We start from the raw sequence: 23,511 nt of genomic DNA, 5'->3' as shown, positions 1-23,511 counted from the left end.
TGCTGACAAAAAGTGGGATGCTGTCCCTGCTGTAATGTCAGTACGGAGGGGTGTTTTGTTTTTTATTATAACTCTTAAATATATGCGTGGCCCCAGTGTTAGTTAACAAATATTTTTCTTAGTGATGTTGAGGACACTGATTTTTGTTTGTTTTCTCTGAGAGGACCTGTGGCGTGTCCAAGAAATCCAGCATTGATGGAACTTGGTAAAGCAGTTTGCTTGACTTAGAGCAGCAGTACCCAGAAACTCATGGCTGGTTGGCATTCTCTACAAAGTGATCTGGTTGTTTCCCTTCAACAACTAAAGGACAAATGCTTGCCATGCAAAAACAACATTCTAATAGGTTCTTGCAAGTGGTCATAGAAAAGTGACAGTGGATTTAGTAGGGTTGATTGTATAAGCTGATTTCCAACAGAACCTTTTTCTTTTTGCCTGTAATCAACTCTCAGGAGGTAGGCTTGTTAGCAAGGCACTATGGCTATTGCATAGCAGCTTCCTGTGTTCATTATAGCTTAGATCTGCTCTGTAGATTGAAGCTGCAGAGGTCAATAAGCACCTTTTGGAAACACTACATTCACATTCAGAGAATGTGGTTATCATACCCCCTTGCTTTGGGCTTTGTTGCTTGCATTCATGTGTCCGACAGAGTAACATCAACCCTCTTGTCATATTGCATGCACTCTTGGTGTTTCCACCTTCAGCATTTCTGAGACCTGCCAGTCCCCATCGGGAATCTGGGGCTCTTCCGTCAAGTGTTTCTTCCAAAGTAAAGCCAGCAATGTCCAAGGCCACACTTAATGCAGAATTTTATACGAGAACTCAGATCAGTGCCACAGGTTCAAAACGAACTTGCTTGTCTGCTGGTATGATTGTACACTGAAATATATGCTTAGATATGTACTTCTTTGGATTTCACTCTTATTTTAACCTTTTATAGTGGGGCTAAGTCTGTAAGAGAAGAGAAGTCACCAAAGACATTTATTTTCAGACAGTTCTGCCGATCATACAGCAGAAAACCTTAGGAATTTTCATGGTCCAAATGGGCTTCAGATACTTGTGGAGTGTGGGTAGCCAGCAGCAGTGTGGTGTTGAAAGGAGTTCACAGCAAGTATTTTGAAAAACCTGATGTCACCTGATGTCACCAAAACATCAGATCACTATCAGATATCCTAAAAGGCCAGCAGCCCATTGTTCCATGTTTTTGTTTTGTTTTGTTTTCCTCTGGAGCAACAGGTTCTCTGGACTATACTTATTCCTCCTTGTGGTTTCCAAAGATCCAGGAAGTATTTTACAGACCTTGAGATAAATGCAGAAATTTATTCCAGTCCAAAATCCAGGATGCAGATCTGAAATGCAAACGTCATGGTTCTCTGTCATAGAGATATCACGCGAGTCTTCACCTGCTGTTTCTAAAAGGAGCATGTTCTGGCAATGTTTTAGGTTATTTCTTTTTACAGACCATTTCCGATATAAAACCTTTTGATGTCTTGAAGGGTTTTTCAAAGCTCCTTATAATGCTAATTGCATATGTGCAGGAGAAGGAAATTTATGCCTCTCCCTCCCTAGATGGCCTGATAAGAGCCCTAATGAGAAAAAATGCAGGAGACAGATATCTGTTGTCTTACTTCAGGGCTCTCCAAGTATCTCAGGGAAATGCTCCTAACTGAATGCTAAGAATTCAGTACCCTGGTAGTGGGTGGAAAGAGTGTATTCCTGAAAATGGAGGGCTTATAGGTAAGCTCAAGGTAGGCTCTGACTGCCCTGGAGATCTTTATGCCAAGAATAGAGGCACTGAGGTTGTCAGAGGTACCTGCATGCAAGCCAAGTGCATCAGAAGGGTCAGTTTGGACCAGTAATTGTCAAAGGTTTCTGTCAAACCTCATACTGTTCAGCCCACACATTCGTATGTTCAAGAGGAATCTCTGGAGAAAGTTACTGCTACAGTCTTTCCAGGCAGTGGGCTCTTTGCCAGTGGCTGATCTTGCATTCTAAACCTTGGCAATTGAGTTAAAATGTTTGAGGCTGGGGTTGTCTTTGTTTGTGCACAGCCTTGCACAGCAAACACTAACCTATGATCTGGTTATTATGTGCAGTGGTGTTGTGGAAGGCCAGATATCCATGTCAAAATTTAACTTTATTTCCTACTGAAAAGCCCTGTCATCACCTTGTCTAATCTTATGCACTGAAAAGATTTTGGTTTGTATCAGTCATGGGTGACTCTTAGGAGTGTACACAACTCTTACCAGATTATTCACTGAGGCTGCCAGTCATTTCTGTTTGCAGACCTCCTTAGTTACCCTTTTAAATGTTGCACCTCTCTTTATCATGGTCTTTCAACCCTACTGAAATATTTGTGATTATTTCCTACAGCCAGTTTCTCCTGTATTACCACAACTGGTACAAGCATGTTAAAGATTCTCCCTTTTTTATTCCATCCAGAATATCGGTATTTTAGGAACAAACAGGTAAACTGATTGACAGAATCTGTTGGTCTGCAGAAGGCATTTTATTTCTTGTTCCCTTTGGTATTTTAACAAGGGCAATCAACTTAATTCCACATTCTCTTGTGAGATTTTGCCTTCTGGGTAAAGAACATCCTTTACTTTCTCTTCTCCCCCTTTTCCCAAACAATCTTCTGCTGTGCTGGGAAGATGGAATGTATAGGTGATATCCCTTTCAGAAAATACATCCATAATATATCACAAGTATTGTCATCATGATGTATTAATGTCATGCATCATCAGAGAGCTGTCAGGGTGAAGATTTATTACTCTAAAATAAGTTATGGTAAGGCACTGGGGAATGGGTTGACAGAATTTTTGTTTATTTTTCTAAATTAAGAACTTTTAGAGTAAGTTTAAAAATCTCTTACCTTCTTGAAGTAGTAGGGATGGAAGGGTCACAACAAAAAATGACTTGAATCAAAAACACCAGAAGGACTCAGGAGGCCTCATAAGAATAAAACTGTAATGCTTTTTCCCCCAGGTGGTTTCTGAAAGGTCTGGTGCAAAGTTGAAGTTTACAGCTTAGATGAGAGCTACAGTAGGCAGTCAAATTCATTTTAATCAACTCAAAGTGGACTTTATTGCTTTTCCTTTAAAGGAAAACAGAATTCACAAAACATAGAGCCTTGGGCTAAAAAAAGGCCCATTGGGTTAAAAATACTACAAAAGGCTATTCTCTTTGTCCAGGTGTGTCCAGTGGACTTATTACAAATGTGATCCAAATTGAGTGAAATCAGTGAGAATTTTTCATTAGGTTTCACAGACTTGGGATCAGGCTCCTTCCCTGCGTCATGTGGTGAAGCCATGAAACTTGGCACATTTATAGCATTGTAACATAAAGCCATCTGTGTACAAGTACAAACTTTTCCTTATTGCCAAAGTGCTTAATGTAATTACAATCAGGCTTGCTTCTTCTCTGCTCTCTTCATCCATATGCCGGGATGTATGAAAACTTGAACTGGTAAAGAATCCCACAGCATCTGAGTGTGTGTGCTGTTTACAGCAGCAGACATTGCTAACCTTGTAAATCTTGTGCCCTTCCGCATTTCAAGGAACACACATAGAGTTACTGAGTGTCTGGTGGGGAAACAGTCTTATAACAGAAATATGCCAGAAAGTGCAGCCTGGATTCCTTTCTTGCTAAGTGTACAAGGCACCTGAATCAGGAGCCCAGTTGCCCTTACTCCTGATGAGTAGTCAGAACTGTATCTGAGTATAGATGCCTATGATAGGAATTGCCTTCAGGACGTGACTTCCACTCATTGCTGGCTAGAGAATGGACATAATGCCCCTATTCACTTTAATCACTGTCTAAAGAAGCTTGTGTTAACCCTGAGTGTCAGTTCGTGGCATTGTCCCTGTCCATAAGCAGCTGCAAAGTAGTTGTTTCATTTTATGATTCACTCTGTGTTGACTTCAGGTATTTCCAAATGCAGTATCGTCCCACGGCATTTATTTTGTTACTTGCAGTTCATAAATAATGATATTTGCATGCAGTTTCTTCAGTATTGAATATAGTATTGGTCCATGTAAGTTAAATGCTAAGGTTGTTCCCAGGTTAATGAGTGCACTGTGCTTGCTGCTGACTGACTGAAAGGTTCTACACTGAACTCGACCCTACAACCCACAGACATGTACTTGACATTATCAGCAGGGATGGTATATTTGAAAGGAATATTAACAATAAAAAAAAAACATCTGCAGTGGATGCATTTGCAAGCGCAGGGAATAAGTTTTCAGGAAAAAAAAAAAATGCTGAAGGCAAAAGGTGGTAATGCCAAAAAGATAGGCCTACAATTTTCTCTCACTGAAGGAAAATAATGATAAGCAGCTTAATTTTGTCCAATTTTAGGAAGACAGTTTCATTAATTACCTAAAATATAGGTATGAAATGGGTGCCAAAGTTATGCAGATTGCCTCTATCCAAAGTCTGTTGTAAACTGTGCTGCTATCAGTCTAGGAAAAATCTTTCCTCCTCCATAAACTTCAGAATAGTTTAATCATGTAGATATGCTGGCTCAAGCCAATTTTATTTCAAGCTATTATCTGAGATGGGTATGTACAGATGCTTATAAAGCACCTGTGCTTCACAGATGCCAAATAACCTGTTTCTAAACACACACCAAGCTTTCCTGGTTGTCTAGAAGGCCATGTAGTTACATATTCATGGCCTAGAATGTATGACTGTCCACAGGCACTACATAGCCATCTGAAATGCAGCAGGGATTTTCTCTTCTAAACTGGGATGTAAGAAGGGCATGCTTTTTTGTTATAACTAATCAGAAATATTCTTAGCATGTACTCATTGTGATCAGCTGAAGTTCTCAGTGGAAGAAGGTGGGCCCAATCCTCTGAAGTGTCAGGCAGGTGACCTGTTAGGATCATCATATGGAGCATGGAGGTTGAGGGAAGAATTGCGTTAGGATGTATAGCCTGGTGACAGTAGTTTCTTTCCTAATTATATGGTGCTAAAAGAAAGGACTTCTGACCCATGCCATGAGTGTTAAGAGGCAGATAAGTCTTTGATGTGAACATTTCTGTGGGAGGTAGTCACACGTGCTACAAGCTGGAAGCTTAAGTGCTTGAGTTATATAGAGGTTGGAGTTATAAGAGGTTTGCCCAAACTCCTGTCCCCTGTGTGTTTCTGAGTAGAGTTTCACTTAAATTTAGTATCTGTGGTGGTTCCTGCTCAGATCACCCGTCAAGACAATCTTAGGTCAGTAAGCTTGAAAGGAGATAAAATATCTTGGAAAGACCATATGATATCTATCATGGCAAACCACTGATAACTCCACATCTTATTAGCTTCAATTAAGTATTTCCATGGGAAACTGTGGAACTGTTTAAAGTCATGATGACACATACACACACTTTGTTCCATCCAAAGAAATAATCTGTTTTCCAGATTTCCAAATAGCCAAGCTATTTTGTTATTGTTTTTTTTTTTTTTTCCTCATTTTAAAAGAAATAATTTATAAGAATTTATCTTGGCTTGCTACAGATTTAAAAGGAGAAAAAAAGGTTTCTTCTGTCCGACTTTTAAATTATATGCATGACCAAAGATAAATATGTTTTTTATTTATAACTGTGGATAGATGCCAAACAAAGCCTTTCATATGACACACCGCTGCTGTAGTGGAGAAGTACTTAAAACAGTTCCAGTCAAGTTAGGCCCCAAGACTTTTCATGCAACTTCATGCAAAATGGCAAAGACCTTTCATTTATTTTTCTTCCTTTTCTTTTGAACATCTTCAAAGGTTACAAGTGCAACATGCTTAGAGGATGCCAGGCTTCTTCCTGTGGAGCTGAGATGGTCTGAAAACCACATTGAAACATGGGAAATTGCAGCTACCACAGATGGCAGATGATGGTTTTTTTGCAGGCTGTAGATCTCTCCTGCTGCTCCCCTCGTGGCTGGTAACAGTTGGATGAAGATTATGGATGGAGGCTGGCAAAGCAAAGGGTTGGTGTGCTGTTGTGAGACTGGGATGAATGGACTTCAGTAATACTGCTGAATAGGAATACTTGTGGAGCTAATACAAACAATTTGTAATTGTCAGAGCTGAAAAGTAAAAACATGATTATAAACTGCGTATAGGATCAGCTTATGTCAGCTTTAAATGATTTAAAAGTCTAGTGTCTGGAGCTGCATCTTACTTGCCTGTAAAACTCCTTAAAGAAGACTTACATAACCATACAAGCATGTCTCTCCCTTCTTGTGTATTTATTGTGAAAACTAACCCTTTGTCTAGTTGACAGAAGACTTTTTTTTAGGACACATGTGAAACAAAACCTTCCGGATAAATCAGTAAATAGGGATTTTCTTGATTTAAATAGAAGAGACACTTGCCTGGTCACAGTAACTCTTTCAGAAAGTGCTGGTTATCTTTGGTTTATGCAGGAAGAGGCTCTGAAAAGTAGGTACTAATGCAGCCTACAGCAACTTGGTGAGCTGGTGGCTTTGTGCTGTACCAGGCTTGGAAGCTGTTTCTGGGTGGAAGCGGTGCAAGTCTGTAAAGGATGCAGACTTCCCTGAGACAAGGGAAGGAGCATAAGAAAGCCTCTTCTGTTACCTAGAGCCTACTGTCATTATGCTTGACCTGAACTCATTATCCCTTGATATCTGCAGCAGACGGTGACCTTTGATGGCACTGAACCACAGTATGTGAGGAGATGCCTTACTGGTAATTTTGTCTCCCGAGTGCCAAATGTGGCAGCTTCCTCACTCCACGTCCAGCCTTCCTCTACACCAATGCATGCACAAAAATTAAAATGCTACTAAATACTACTAAGCAACACTGTTTAGGTACTTCTAATACTGTTGCGAGTGCCTCTATCTTCCCATCACCTAGGAGTCTGGAGTAGGCTGGAAGCAACTAATTTACCATGTAATAAGATAGGGTACTGTTGACATAAGTCAAGGGCAAAACTATTAAGTCATTAGGTCTAATGTTGTAACATTCTGATACAAAGGCATGGCCTGGGCCTTTCAGATGTGCATCTGACCTTTGAGGATTAAGTTTCTTTGCAGTTTATTGTTAGTTCTGAAAGTGTCTTTTTTTTTTTTTTCCCTTCTGTTTCACATGCATTGATCTTTGGTCCTGTGCTAGGTGCAGCTTGCGTATCTGCTCCTGCAGTCCTGATTTGCTCCAGTTTCATCAGAGGAAGTAATGATAGAAAAGGCGTTGTGTTCCTAATCCAGCAATGCTGAGAATGTATCACATTTTGCTTTTCTTAGTACTGCCAATGTCATGGTTTGGCCCACGGGGTTGCAGGCAGAAAGGAGAAGAAATATGAGGTGGCTGTCAGGATTCTTGCACAAATTAAAGAAAGTGAGGATTGCTTGAATCAATTCATCTAGGTGTCATTTAAATATATATAATATAAATCTGCCTTGCTCTAGCCCTGTGCTATTTTGGTAAAGCCAACGTTTTTTCAAATTTAACAGTTTTGCCAATTAGCCAGATGATAATTTCAACCATTGTATCCTCCAGCACAGCAGCAGGTCTGCACTTGTTCCAATTTCATTGCACAGACAGGGGAAATGCAATTGGACCATAGAACTTGCCTTGTTGTCGTGATTATTATCTGTCAGGATAGATTCACTTAATGTCAACTTTGTAGACTTGTTTAGCCCTGAAACTTTTGGCTTAATGCTTTCCATTTTATGAGTCAGTCTTTGAAATAAAGAGCCAGGAGATGTTCTCACTTAGAACAGGACTAGGTTTTGTCTCCATTTACCATTGCTCTGAAAGCTTACTGTTCTCCAGGTGAAATCATGCAACAGGTAAGCCTTATGTCCTTCATATGTAATGAACCATTTTTCACTTAAAAGATGCATGAAGAAACTGTATCAATGGACTCCCCAAGCTGTTGTGTTGTCTGAAACTTCTGACCAAAATTTCACTAACAGTATGTCATCGTTTCATAGAATCTTAGAATGGCTCAGGTTGGAAGGTACCTTAAAGACCATCTAGTTCCAACCCCCCTGTTGTAGGCAGGGACACCTCCCACTAGGTCATATTGCCCAGGGCCTCATCCAACCTGATCTTGAACACCTCCAGGGATGGGGCATTCGCAACCTCTCTGGGCATTTTAACAAGGAAAGCTCTTTTTATGTGATACAGGTCAGTTATACAGGAATACATTCAATAATGTGGAGCATTCACCAGAACAAAATACCAAGAATGTGTTAAATTACATTTGTAGGTTGTTTTTTAAGTCTATCTTGCGAAAGGTCTGTAACGCAATCACTTTTGAAAACATATCTGAACCTATCTAAGCATATTTTACTTATGCATTTAGCTTGTCCTTTTGAACTATTGGGAAGGGTTCACTCTCTGAAGGAAGAATTAGCAGGCCATTCTTTAAAAAGGACAATTGGGAAGCAAGACATCCAATGAGCTTACGGCAGGAAGCTGTGGAATGCTATATTTCATTAGGTTCTGTTTTATTTTTGCATTCCATGACTTTAAATACAGTGGTGATGAGGAAATGCTGTATTTCATGAATTTTTGTTTTATTTTTGCATTCAGTGACTTTAAGTACAGTGGTGATGGGGAAAGGGAAGTTGTACTAAAAAAGACTGTGCTCTCAAGACTGCACATGCCAAGGTAGGTCTGGAACGGATGCTCATGGTTGAATTAATAAACTCTGACTGTCAATGTTTAGAACAAGAATTCTGACAGACCCTTCACCATGACAATACTAGCGGGAGTCACAGTAATATCAACTGCTGCTGAACATCGCTAGTGTGTGAGCACTGTTGTGCCAAAGGTTAATATGCCAGTTTTATTTCCTTCTCTCTACAACAATAATTTAAACGAGTTGCACACATAAGTGATGTTATATGCATAGGGTTTTGCATTAAGTTTGCTATGTCAGATTTGTTTATAAAAATCGTATTTTGAACCACTTGCCCAGGGGCTCCGTTCTGGGAACTGCAAGCTGATTTCTTTTAAAGAGGTAGTTTTCATTTTCCATGAACCTTCAGTAGGGATTTTGGAGCTCTGAGCAGGGAGTTCAGTTTTAAAATTAGCACTTGCCCAGGTTTATAATTAGGTTTAATTACTTAGCAACAGAGAATTTAATCTAGTTTTACATGTGTGCCACATGACCCTTTCCATACCTTACAGGGATTGGAAGGGCCCCCTGCCTCTCCTGGGGAAAATTGCTTTCCAACATTTTGGAGACCATTTACAATGTTTTTGTTCCTATGCTGCAATGTTAACATTGCCCATAAACCTAATAGTTACACAGTAGTTAATAAGGGGCAGAAAGTTTTACAGTCTTTTCCGCAGTTGTTAAAATCCTGCTACTGTAATTTAGTCCTAGCCACACAAAGCCGATCAGTTGTTGTGAAAAATAAGAGGCGCTATATTCATGTATTCTTGGAAACCGATGGAAAAGAGGACCTCTCCTGAGCATCTAGCTGAATGTAGTAAATTTGAGGATTATTTAAATTGCTTGGTTTGTAATATAAACATTCAAGGGCTTGCCAGCAGTGTACCTTCAGGACGTGTGGCTTTTCTATAAGAGAAAATAATTTTGGATTTCTGTTAAGAACCAATTGCAATTAATGGCACTATCTGGCAAAGGATGGCTTACAAAATTGCCCTTCAGTTACAGGAAAAAAGTTCCATTAATGATCTTGCAAGCATATTTTTAGTCAGGCTTGACCAGAACCATTTTCTAGCTGTTTTCTATATTATATTAACCAAGGGCATTTCCAAGGTACCGGCTGTACTGCCCTTTCTGACATTATCAACCTTCAGAACATTTTCAGCCTTCTCCAGCCAGAAGACATGCTGCTATTTGTGACCACACCGGTGGAAGTGCGGTACTTCTTATTGTGATTTCTAGAATCAAACCTGAGCTGAAATGGACTCAAATGTAATTAGGTTTGGACTACAAGTACCTGTTGGGTCCACACTTACTCCAGTTCCTTAACCACATCACCAGGAAATAGGAAAGGCTGGTGCTGGGGCAGAGAAGGATTGGCAGACAAGACTCATTTTGAAAAGGAACAGTTCTTTACAAATTTATCTAAAAGAGAAGTTTCCACAAGTCAACCTCAGCTGATAGATATACAGTTACATTAAATAATAGTAATAATAAATCAGCTATTGAAGCATCTTTAATTTGGAATATTTTTCTCACAGGGTACCTGTTGTAGTAGTACACGGGAAACTTGCATAGAGATTATTACATAGTAGTGAAGGGCTGTAGGGGAAAGGACTAAGGAGAAGCTCATTTGCTTCTAAATCAGAATACTACAAACACCATGAGCTGTTAAGCTCAGTGATATGTGTTATCTGAAAGGGCAGAGTTCAAATTATTTGGCTACCATAACTCTGCTTCAGTGTTTAAGATGCTGTGATTTCCTTTGGATATAATTTTTCACCTGTGTTGCCTGGGATTGCAGTGATATGTTTTGAGCTATCTGTAGCATTTTTAAAATGCCTTTTATATGAGATTAACAATGAATATTTTGCTGTATACACATTAACATTGTTCGCGCCCACCATGCCTGAGAAGGGAGCTATGGGCTATATCCCAAATGAACCTGGTGCTGCTGACACGTTGGGTATTGTACCCTCTGAAAATGGTATAGTTGATGGAGTAGAAACCTGTGGGCTCAGTGCTGAATTTAATGGGAGTTTTGAATGCAGGGAACAGATAGTTTAACAGTAAGAAGTGAAGGGTGTGTTGTGTTTGTGGTGGGTGGACACTTCAATGAGGAGTCTCCATGAAGATGGACAATTGGGAAGCAATTCCACACTTCCTCCTATGTACACTGTTATGAAGCATTACCCAAATACAGCACGATTACATTGCCACCATGCTATAATAGAAGTCTAAAAAGGATATGGTAGTATTCACTCCATAATTTCTGACCCATTGCATGATTACACTCCTGGATTCATTCTGAAGCACATCCATGGGAGTACCCATGTAATTATCTGTCTAAAAATACAGCGCTGCCATTTCTGGGTTGGTTTCTGAAGAGTACTTGCCAAAAACTTTATCAAGATGCTTAATACACTGTTCTGTGCTCTTCCTGGGCTGGACTGTTACGGGGAAAATGAAGGCAGCATTGCAGTGGCTGCAAAGCCTTCCAGCTCCAGCACACTGTAAGTGCTCTGGAAGTGGTTCTGCACTGCGTGTCAGAAATTCCCATAGCCGGCAGGCTTGATACCGATGGGGCGGGAAGCAGAAGCAGCTCCCTGTGCCTGTCCTTTGCCACGCAACCTGGCTTCCTCGCTCCATGGAGCTCAGCACACCTGGTCGGGTGCCAAATGTTTTCTGCTTTACGAGGGGTAAGCCAGAAAATTCTCTGTGTTGTCCTGAACAAGCTGTGGGGAGGACAGAAGGGAAATTCCTTTCCCCGCTATGCTCCTGATGCTCCCAACAACTGTATACAACCCTTTGGCATGGGTTTGCCCCCAAGGTACAGTCCTGCTCAGTACTAGGGCTGCTCCTGTCAAGAAATCAAGCATTGCTCTGGAAAACAAACTTGTCTTCATGCGGTAAGTTTGTTCTCCTAAGCCTTGATCCAAAACCCACTGAAATCAACAATGTTTTGAAGTCAATTTCCAGTGATTTCCACGGTCTGGAGATTAGATTTCACTGCCATTTGAACCTTGGATCTCAAAAATTCCTGACCACCTCGCTCTGCCTCTTTTTTTTCCCTACTGTGGGAAAATAAGCACTATTTAACACAATGCTATTTAACTGAGCACCACGCATGGAAACTGGAGCCCTATTGTTAGCCCCATTTCACAGGCGAGGAAGCTGTATCTAAATTGATACCTTAAAATTGCGGCAAAGCTGAGAATAGAATCCAAATTTAATTTGGTAGATACCCAGCCTTTATGGACTTTGAACAGAGATATCACAGTACAAGAAAATACTTTAGCATATTTTTCATTTGCAAATATTTCCAGATATCTTGCCTTATCCTTTGTATCTTGCAAGTGTAGCAGTGGACTGGGAATGCTTCACGTTCCTTTACCTATTGCATTACTTTTCTTTCCTTTTCTTAGTTATAGTCATTAGCAGCTTGTGAGTAAATCAAATTTCAGTGAAATGTGGGCAGTTGGGCATTTCTGTTCCTGTGCTGATTGGGGTAGAACACTGTAAGAAAAATGCACTGATATTTTGAAACCACAGTGGAGTTTGTGGGTTTTTGTTTGTTTTTGTTTTTTTTTTTTAAAAAAAAAAAAAAAAAAAAAAAAGAGCTGGCTTATGAGCCTCAACACTCTTAATTTTTATAAGAACTAGGCTCCTTAGAAAGAGACAGAAACCCTTCTAAAATTTTCCATTACCCAGGAGGTAGACTTAGTTCAGCCAGCAGTCAGGCAAGGCTGTTGGGAGAGAGCTACATTGCAGGTGACACTTTGCAATTGCAGTTCTTAGGTGTTTATCAGCTGCTATATTCTCAGCTTGGAGGTACCGATGTTTTTGTGTTGTGTAATAAATTACTGAATGTTTACATGCAATTAGGTGTATGCCTATGGAGGAGACACTGGGAAACAGGATTTTCCTGAGGTAGGAGCTAGTTCAGAGGCCCCGTGCCACTGCAGTAGCTGTTGTCAGGAAGGAGTGAGTGGCAGTTCTAATTACCAGTGTCTACACAGGTTTCTCATAGGAAGATACAAGCTGTCACGATCCCTTGCCAATCACATGAGAACTGACCTAGGGAGAGCATCTACTGGAGGTGAGCGTACATGTCCAATAAATTCACTCCCTACTGCATTAGCTTATTTTTAGGATTGTCCTGAAAAGACATTCAGCCTGTATCATAAAACCTTCCACTGAGCAGAAAATATACAGAATGATGATGACTTTAAATTTGGGTTCATGCCCTCTGGGGCATGAATTCATAGTACTTGGGATATGATTTGATAATGTACCGAATGCTGAAGGAATGCAGAATCTCTAGATGAGTTCATAAAGACAGAGCATTTATGCAATGTCCACGCTCTCCTAATCAAAGGAAGCAGAAGAAATTTTATTCTTAATTTTACTGCACGTGTTATTCTCAATTTACCATGAAATCATGGTTTCTACAGAAGATATTTCTCAGAAGAAGGCTGTTTAAACATAACACATAAATTTATGCATGCAACCAATACGCCGTTTTCTGATTTTCACCTTCTTCCATTGAATGTATTAGAGACGTGTTCTTGAACATAGTTTAGACAATACACGTGTCACAAGCAATGATGAATCAAAGAAAGAAAGCATCCAGAAAGGGAAGCTAACTAGACAGGTAGGCCCTCATCAGCATCACATTCTGTTCCGTAGCTACAATAACAATAATTGAGTCAGACACATGGATTTTAAGTGCCTCTTAAAGAGGAAAGTTAGGGAGAGACACTGTGGAAAGGAAATTATATACTGAAATGTGGCATCTCAGTTTTGCAGCTGCCAACCTTGTTCTGTCAGTAGCCACAGCTGTTGCCTTTTCTTCTAAACTTAGCAGGGGATGGGTGAAAGTAAAGAGAAGCAGCACAGGCACTTCAGCTGATATGGAGGTGTGGGTCCAAGTCCCTCTGTGTAATCAAAGGAAACCTTTAATTAGTGTTAGCTCTTGAGAGATAGGTATTTTATTTGTGTGGACAGAAGATCACAGCCAAGGAGATGTGTGTCTGTCTCACGTGGACAGATGCATTCTCAGTGTGCTCCTCGGCAGCCTATGTTGTACCAGTTAGGTTTTTTTTCTTGTTTTGCTGTTTTGCCTCTTGTGTTTTGTCCATCTTGGGTAGCAAGCTTCCTCAGTCTTAGCTTTCCCAACGACTGAAGGAAAACATTTGTCCAGAGAAGGAGGAGATCTAGTCTCTGGTTCTGTCAGCATGTGTTCCTCAACCCCAGCGTCAGACCTGGTGGATTTCATATCTGCAGTGATGAAAAATACAGCAGGACTTGATATTACCTGTACAGTTTCTGTACAGTTTTCAGTAAGAGTCTGGCAATATTCTGACTCTCGTGTGTGTGTACGTGTGTGTGTTTTAAAGTGTCACTTTGGGGCAGCAAGAGGATAAATGTATTAACTTCCTTTTTTTTTTTTTTTTTTTCCCACTGCCCTTGAGGTTACAGGAAAAAAAATGTGAAGACATGATCGGACATGCAGAACAAAACCCAAAGACAGAAAGAAATCACCCACCATTTGTGATCTTCTTTTTCTGTCTTACTTTTTAAAATGCAGTCTTATGCTTAAAAGCCAATTCTCTGCTTTTTGATGTGCTGGCCTGAGGTATTTGAATGCTTTGTGTTTCCATCTGACAAACACCTGCCAGTTAGATTTGTGGAGGTGAACAAAATGCAGACATGGGTAATGGTAAACGTGTATCTCCCCCGATTCACACTCTCTGTAGCAATCTGGGCCTTGCCATAGCGGCATGAAGGGAGTTCATGGTGCAAAAGACTGCTGATGGAGCACTGGAGGACTCTGTAAGACCACCAGACCTGGTGCAGTTTTGTCCTATAAGAAACAGTTCTGGTACAGAGTTATCTGCTGACTGTCTTTCAGCTTGGAGGGATGTAGTTGGCTCCTTCCAACAGAGGAGCTGGGAGTGATTTAACATGAGGTATGGATAATCAGAAGAGAACTGGGATTATAACTTCGCTGACAGTGTAGATACAGCCTGTACTTACCTTATAGGTCAGGTTCACCAGGGGATAAAATATTCTCAGCACCAAGCAGAACAAGGCTCAGTGATGCAGAGCTATTGTATGAGCCAGTGACTGCAAAGGAAAGTCTTCAGGAAACAGAGGACATGTGGACGTTTGTGTCATAGACAGAAAATTCAGCCTGGCCTGCATGCCAGATGATATCCGTCCATCTGGTGAAGCTGAAGATGATGAGAACAGTGATAGGAGGAAGGGGATCATACCCCGGTTAGATTTAGGCACAATGTGTAGTTGAATGGAATAAAATACTTCTTGAAAAATGATTGATGAATACTAGAGCTCATAACTTCTGGGGTAATTTTGTCACTTTTATCTTCAGGGTGGAGATCACTACATGCCAGGCTGCATTCCTTCATAGCATCTGAATCATTCTTATTGTCTCCACAAGCTGAAAATGAGAAACAGACTGGCAGAAAAGTTAAAATTTTCAAGGTGGAAAGAGTAGAGAATAGCCTGATTTTTTTATATTATTTTATTTTTTTTTAAGATTAAAAGTTCTTGTTGCATCTTTGCAGACAACAATAAATGGGGTTTTATGATTCCTCTATTTAAGACAAAAGCAAAGTTTCCTATGTTTGGAAGGGAAGTAAAAGCACCTGAATAAAAGGCTTACTCCAGTGCCGTCTATAGCCAGCCTGGCTTTCTGTGAGCTGCATGGGGAAGAAATATTTCCAAGGCACCAGTGGTTGCCATATCCTGCATGCAAAAAGATTCCATAAATGTCTGAAAACAGATGGAATGCAACTTTGGAGGAATAAATGGATTTTTAATTTTCTGAACATTTTGGATTCCATCTGGTTGAAGTAACTAAGTGACCTAGTAGAATACTTTTACCTTTCCTGTATAATAGATAGAAACACAGCTTGCATTGCTATTGACAGACACATTCCCAAGTAATACACGGGTTTTACTTGCTCTCACCTTTGCTTACTTTTAACTCTTTTGACTGCATACCAAGAGAAAACTGAGGCACCGCTTTTTATATGTCACATCTACCTGTTGACCCTCCCTCAATTCATGATTTGCCTTGCTGATAGGAAGGAGGAACTCTGAACCACCTGTCTGAGCTCACCTGACAGCAGCAGGAGCCTGAAGTGATGTATGTTTTCGATTTATGTCATTATTTTTTGTTGCAAGCATTGGCACATGTCAAAAATAAAACAAAATAATAATAATAATAATAATAAAAACAGTTCTTAATTTTCTGTCTTGTTTAAAGGCAGATAATGAGAAAGAGTAGAGGCTTTGCATATTGGTACAAAAAAGGTGTAATATTTCTGTTTACTGGTCTTTTTGTTATTGCTGTTTAGAATGGTAAGCAAATAAGAATAAATGCATATGTTTTTAGACAGGAAATGAGCATTTCTGCATGAATAAGAAATGTAGGCAACTTGAACTCACAAGAAAGAAGTCATAAAATACGCTACTCTGTATAAAAAGTGTCAGGCCTTTGGTTTATGGAAAAGACACCATTTTTGTGCTTGCCTCAGTGAAAACTAGAAAACAAATCTCTTCACTCTCCTTGAGAGAGAAGGCAGGTCTTTTGAATCAGTAATATTTAGCCTTTATTTACTAGCTGCCCAGTTTATGAAGCTGATTATTTAGGATTGCCATTCAGGAAGTTCTACTGAGAATAAGTATTTCCATGCTGATAAGTTCATAAGCAATAGTTAGCAGGATATCAACAATGTGTTTGGTATTAGTTTTCATGCTTCTTGGCACTTTGGAATATTTCTCAGTGTTTTTGCTGTGAATATGGATGAAATTTTGCAAAGAATGGGGAATAACAGCTCTTTATTTGCTTTAAGGGGCAGTTAGCAAGACTGTTTTCAAGTTTTTGAAGCAAGTATGAGTGTATTTCTGCAGAAAACCTTGCATTTTAAGATCACGAGTTTCAGTCTAGCACAAAGCCTGAAATCACTGAAAGATTTCACATTTGCCTGACACATTAGTGCTATGTAAAAAGTGTGTTTGCTCTGTCCTTAATAGGGCAAAATATAGCATTTCCACTACAAATAACTGTTATATAAATCTCTGGTCACCATAACCCCGTAATTCAAATGAAGCTTGTTTCTTCTCCCTGAAATTTGTGATTATGAACTTCTGACGATTGGCAGGAACACATACTGGTGCTGCCAGCAAAACTCTGGATCCAGTGCAGTCATGTTTTAAGCATCTTTTGCTGCAATCTTGTAATAAGCTTGCCTTGTATGGCATCAAGACAATTGAATTCTCTTTCGCATTATACACTTATATAATTGCATTACTGTCTCTGAAGCCTTTTTGCCCCCATAAATGATTAAAACTGTTGTAATACAACTTTGGACTTGGGAGACATATTTAAACCTCCTTATACAGCATGTAAGTTGCTGAAAGACTCATTGGCTGCAAGTATGGAGGGTTTGTTGTTTTGTGATTTTCTGCTAATTTAGAGTTTTGTAAAAGAGAAATCTGTATCCTACTAATAGTACTGATCACATGTTCTCTCATTTGTGTAATTGAGAAAATTACCAATATAATGAAAACAGCTCCATCTAAATAAGTTCTCTACCCACAGTTAATAAAATAGTATCTACCCTCAGAGACCTGGAATTTCTCTGCAAACCCTTTTAGTTAAACAAAGCATTTTGTGTACCTACAGTTAATGTGGTATTTATTTTTTCATTATTCATGAAACAACTTTAATGTCACTGCTGATTTTCCTGGTAGGATGTTCAGCTCCAGCATACCAGAGCTCATGCTGAGTTGTAGCTGAAGATGTCATTCACAATAAACATGAGCTGCTGTGACAATACGATGGCAGAAGGTGAAGAATCTCTTTTCTTGTGCAAGGGCGTGCATGTGTCTCTCTCTGTCTGTGAGAGGGAGAGAAAGAGAGAGATTTGATTGTGTTTACAAGATTCATTTGAGGCACAGCAGGCAGTAGTCACATTGTAATATTCACCTTAACACAGATAATTTGATTTTCAACCTGGTTATCATGCATTTAGACATAACGATACATGAAAATATATGCTTTAGCAGTGCATTTTAAACAAGGTTGTACACTTTAAGTCAGAATATATTAGAGGTGAGCATTGATTTTAGCAATTGCAGAAGTCCTGGAAAGCACTGTTCAGCATTCAGCATATGTCACAAAATTACAAAGAGGGAAGCAAATTCTAATGGGTAACTCTCAGGGACTGCTACCATTTCCAGGCTGAATTCAATAGGATGGGCTTCCCTGAATTTGAAGTCTCTCAAGATTTACGTGTATATCCCACTTGAGAGCCTAAAGCACGAATGAAATTTCTTTTTTGAGTCCTAGGTTGTGTCCTGACTTGAAAATTAAAGGTCAAAAAGTCCCACAGCATATCTGTGCTTTACACCAAGAGGAAAATGAACTGCATGGACAGAGGATGTTGTCTTGGGTCACCATCAAGAACATGACCTGCCTAACTGATGTGACACAGGGAAAGAGGTATGTTGATGCTCATCAGGAGCAGATCCTCATTATTGCCTCCTGGAACAGCATGAGAGATAAGGGGATTTATCAGCAATTTAATTATAGTTGTAACACACTGTAGTTGTAACACCCTTTATGCAAAACAAAAAGGAATCTGCTATTCACACTGCAATATTTCAAGCTCAACTTCAATCTAAAGAGTGTGGACGTGGTTGGGCATGATCTTGTGAATCATCTAAAGCGCATTTGCAACAAACAAAAGCCTGCATAATTCTCCTGAAGTCAATAAAGGTGAGCGTGTTTATACGAATGGGGCATTTGGCCCAAATCCAGCTGGAGTCTGCACTATCACACCTCCGAATCTTCTGAGGTTTTCTCAGAGTCATTAATATTGAGGCTGTATAGTACCCAAGGTAATTATCCATTCCTGCTTGGGCCTGGCCCAGGAATTATTCCACAACATGTTGCCTCATTAGTATAATATAATAGAAGAGCAGAAACAAACTGGAAACCAGGAAAATGAGGGAGATAAAAGGAGAAGAGTGTGAAGAAAAACAAACTGGGGTGAGGTCCTCTGATGGTGTAAATCAATGCAGCACTATTCGCCTTCAGTGAGGCTCTGCCAGTTTACCCCCTGTGATGCTCTGGCCCATGATTATTAGGAAAGTATGTTGTTGATATGCTCTGTAATGGCTTCCATTACCAGCCCATGCTAAAAGAAGCAGCTGGTGAAAGTTATGTTTATGTTCCACAGATGGATCGGCAATGGCAAACACATAGCTCTCTGTCTGGTAAACAGGTGTTTGACTTTATATTTGCTAGCTAGCCAGAAGAAGTCAGATTCTTGGTAAGGGATGTAGACGAAGGAGATCAATTTAGTTGTTGAAAAGGAAGAAACAATTCTTTTTGGTTGCACTTTATCTTCTTTTTGAACTGTGAGTAGTGTCCCAAAATGAAGCCAGCCTTTTATCACGTGAACCTGCATGGTCTAATTGACAAGGAATTACAATCAGCAGAGGGACAACAAGACCAAAACTTCTTCTTGCAAATGGGACAATTCAAGCAGTATTCTCTCTTCTCCTTCCTTTCTTGCCTGTTTTCAGTGGGAGAAGGAAGTCAGCTTCAGTCAAAGTGAAATGTGTCTACAATGTAGTCAAAAACTTCCTGCGCCAGAGAAACACCTTCACCAGTTGCTGCAGTACAGAACAAGACTCGTTGAAATTACGGTTGAGTTTAGCTGTGCTTTTGCTGGGAGCTGGAAATATAATCCTTTTCTTAATAAGAAATGTTTTGCAAACCAATTCTGACACCTGTAAATTTAATACTTATGGGTGCACAGTCAGTGCAGAAGGAGAACAATTGCTTTTCAGCTTACTCAAAATAAACCATTTATTTTGACTGTGTTTATTCATTTCTGATTGCTCAGAAAACCAAAAAGCAGCTGGGATTTTTTTCTGACCTCTGGATGACAAATACTTCTATATGGAAGAATGACAACATGTAAATCTCTGGGTGAATATCATTGAGGCTAAAATTCTTTAAACTCTGAGGATTTGGGAGCATTTTCACAGATACCCAGCAGTAGGCTGAATCCTCATTAATAACTAATATTATGACTCTCTGAATCATAGTGATCCAGATTCAGCACTTCTAGTTGCAAATCAGGTTATTATTTTACTCTTTGACCAGCTCTAGGGAAAGCTCCTTAATATGTAATGCAAGGAAGTAGCCTAAGGGAATAGAGCAGGCTGGCAGCGTGTGCCTAAAACTTTCCCACACTGCTACTGCACGTTCATCCTGCTGGCAGAAGGTTAAGTGCATCTTGCCGACTCTTTGAAATTGGTGGCCAAGGTGTGGTCATGAGTTGTTGTCCAAGACAAGGGATGACCCAGGGTGCAGGAAGAGCAGCTGGGACAGCTGAGGAGCCCTGGGTAGGTCTGAAAAGTTCAACGTCAGTGTTTTTGACTCATTATCACGCTTCTTGTATTGAAACCAAATTCCTCAAAGGGGTGGCTTTGGAATCAGCGCACTATGTCGGAAAGGTAGCTGTTTAAATGAAGTGTAAGCAGCGTGTGTTTTCAAGCTTCTGTTGTAGATGTAATATATGAGGGAATAGCGAGAGCAGCAGGTGTTGTTGAAATTTATGGAGGAGCAGCATGCCCAGGCGGCAGCCCCACAGGAAGAACAGCGACAGTTACTGCAGCAGATGGTCTTGAGAATTATGAATGTGGGGCAGAGGCCCAGCTACCCATCTAACCCAGTCCTTGAGTAGGAACCAAGAAGAGGTCGATTCTAGGCCTATGTGGTCAACTCAAGCAGCGAGACTGGTAGTGGTCAGGGCAACCAGCTGCTCGAGATCCGTGCCAAACAAGCCTGACCCAAGCTGTGCATACTGATCTCTGAGCAGTGGTTCTGCTGCCGACTAGGAGAGGTACATCTTGAACCAGTTGGGAATCCCAGAATAGAAGTACTGATAAAGGCTCATGGAGGAATTTAACTACCCAGACATCTGTTGAGTAACAAATACAGCTGAACATGCATCATCGCAGAGGTTCCTAAATTATAGTGAAGACAACTTTATGATCCAGAAAGTAGAGACTCCTGAGGAGAAGCCATCCTGGATCTACAGGAGTATATTAATGAAATTTGCAGATGAAACTTTGCAAGTGCATTAAAAATATAGGAGCACCATGTTTTAGTATTGAACTTTAGCACAGTATCATATGTGTTTAGATTGGACTGTCATCCACATCAATTTATTAATTTTTATTATTCCATAAGTAAATGAAACTTCAAGCCCATCTTCTACTGACTTTAAAACTGTTTGCATCATCCATGCATGCCAGACATTTGAGATCTGCAGTCTCTTAACTAATATACTCTGCAAGCATCTCTCTTGGATACCATACAGCTCATGATAGAGACCCAGAGAATTAAAATAATGGACAGATAATAGCACTGTGCCAGTTTCTTTCAAAAATGCGAGTGCATACCTTTTCAGAAGAAAAATCATTTGAAACAAATGTTGAATCGGATGAAGAATCTTGAGAAGCAGAAATATTGAAAAGATAATAACGAACAGCAAATAAGGCATGAGTTTTCAATAAGGCACAATAACAAGGGAGGCCTATAAAATTTTGGAGTACAAACAAAGAGATATTACATCACAGGGTAAAGTTCAGATAGGGCTTGTTTCCCCCTTGTTGGTGTCAGGTGATATGAAATAGGCTAGCGCATTCAAATGGGCAACAAAAAGGTTGGGCTGATATTCAAGATGAACTTCTGGCAGTAGAATTTAGGAACTGGTGAAAAATCTTCTTCAAGTTTTGTTTTATAATGACACTAAGAAAAAAAAAAAAAAAAAAAACACTTTTTAGTTCCTAAAACAAGGGAATTTGTGAAATTTGAGAAAAAATTTCTCTTAAAATTTCTCACATAAATCAGCTAATCTTTCCTATCCTCAAAGAAACAGCAGCCTGAATGAATCCTGCTTCATTCCGCAGATTCAATACACGGCTAATGCAGGTTTATTCTCTAATGATTCATTTCCTTACATCTGGAGAATGTGTCTTTTGAAAATTTAGGGGGGAAAAAAACAGCGTTTTTTTTTCCTCTCTTGCCAAGTCTTAATTTGATGCATTCATTTCTCCATTACCATTCTGTCCCAATGTTTATTGTCTCAAACACTACACAGCAAAATCTTTTTCTCATCTCTTCAGGAAGGTAACGTTTCAATTTACATTTGTAATAACGAGGTATGATCATCTCAGTGGGATGGTAACCTTAGTAATCTTCCTGGTAAAATGCTGTTCATTAGCTTTATGATAAAATATGCCCATGTTATAAATATTTCCAGAAAAGAGTAAAACTTTTCACTTTGTCTACATTAATTCTGACATCTGCTATAGGTCATATAGAGAAAGAAAGCTACTTCCAAAAGCAATTCCAATTTATTGTATTAAGACTATTAACAAATAATTCCACTCCACCCGATCAAAGGCTTTCTCAGCATCTAATGTTAATATCATTCATGGTCCTGAGCCTTTGTTTTTTCTAAGATTTTAGACTCCCCAAAGCATCACCTAAAAAGTCACTGAGAGGTCTGGGAGTGTTCAGTTCTTTGATGAGAAGAAGGCAAGAGCTCCTTTTAATCTTAATATTCAACTTGAGTATACCCCTCACCTCTTCCCCCCCCCCCCCCCCACAAAAAAAAAAAAAAAAAAAAAAGAATAAATAATCTCAGGAAGACTGATCTCAGTCCAGGAAGAAGCAATAGTGGAAGATTTTTTATTTTATTTTTTTTTTTGTCAAAGGTGCAATCTAAGAGCTACCTTTGCAAGCAAGGAATTTGGAAAGAGATGAAAAAATGAACGAGAATCCCTCTCTGGATATTATTTCTGTCTGAATTCCACTTAGAACTGGAGTCAGACAAAAAAAGATTGGAGACAAACATGCTATCAACAAGACAGCAGCAGTGATATACAAACCAGCACTAATAAACTCTCTTTATATGTCCAGGGAGCCCTTCTAAAGAAAGCCTACAAACACGTGCCTGAAGGCTCTTCTTGCTTCAGGCTGGATGGATTTGCTTGCTCTTCTTGCTCAAAGTTACTCTGTAATCTACAAATCCAGTCTGCTATTAAGACACCAAAACCAAATTTAAGGTAAAAACAAAACAAAAACAAAACAAAACAAAACAAAACAAACAAACAAACAAAAACCATCAGAGTCTCTCAGCCTGAAGCTTCAATATTTCTGTCCGCTGCACCTGAACAGGCATACACAGTTGCTGAGCTGAGTCTGTCTGGGGTTTCAACACTGTAGTGGGAGCAAAGGACAGTAAGAAAAGTCGCTTGTATCCCAGTTCCTATAACAGAAGGTGCAAAAGGTGCTGAATTGGCCCTGAGCAAGGTAACTACCTTGGAAAGTACTTAGCTGAAACTTTTTCCTGGCGCATTGACTCATGCCCTCCACTTCAGCAAAGCCAGATTACAGTGATTTGCCAACGATTTTGTGGCTGCAAAATGCAGAAAGGTATTTTAATTGCATTTTCCCCTGTGATCAGTTCTGTTGCCATATTCTGTGGTTGAAATCTTCTTGCAATGCTTGAACTAGAACAAAGACTTGTTCGGCTATTCTGCCCCATTGCCCTTCCTCTCCCCCACCCCAACTGGTCCAGGTTGTTTGGGTGGAAATGCTGCTTTTATCTAAAAGGCTTTTTGCCTAGGAAGTGACTGCAGATGAACAGTGCCGACAGGAACTCTTTGTAATCACTGACTGGGCTTTTCTCACTCAATGTACATTTCCCAGAGGAAGTACACTGAAAAATTTGTATCAAGTTTTGAAATGGAGTGGTGCAAACTGCCT

General features: G+C 39.8%; 1 long non-coding RNA gene across 2 annotated transcripts in view; it reads left to right on the top strand.

Moving 5' to 3' along the window:
* The window catches only part of LOC118163572, a 189,419-nt gene that overhangs the window by 105,943 nt on the left and 59,965 nt on the right, over positions 1–23,511 (top strand). For both annotated transcript variants that reach the window (XR_004749118.1, XR_004749119.1), the window contains exon 3: positions 18,007–18,159. This is a non-coding gene — a long non-coding RNA (uncharacterized LOC118163572). The remainder of the gene's footprint in view (positions 1–18,006; positions 18,160–23,511) is intronic.

This window comes from Oxyura jamaicensis, chromosome 3 (assembly GCF_011077185.1).
Source record: "Oxyura jamaicensis isolate SHBP4307 breed ruddy duck chromosome 3, BPBGC_Ojam_1.0, whole genome shotgun sequence".
Lineage (NCBI taxonomy): Eukaryota > Metazoa > Chordata > Aves > Anseriformes > Anatidae > Oxyura > Oxyura jamaicensis.
Note: the sequence above shows the minus strand (reverse complement) of the source record. Positions and strands in the feature narration are given on the sequence as shown.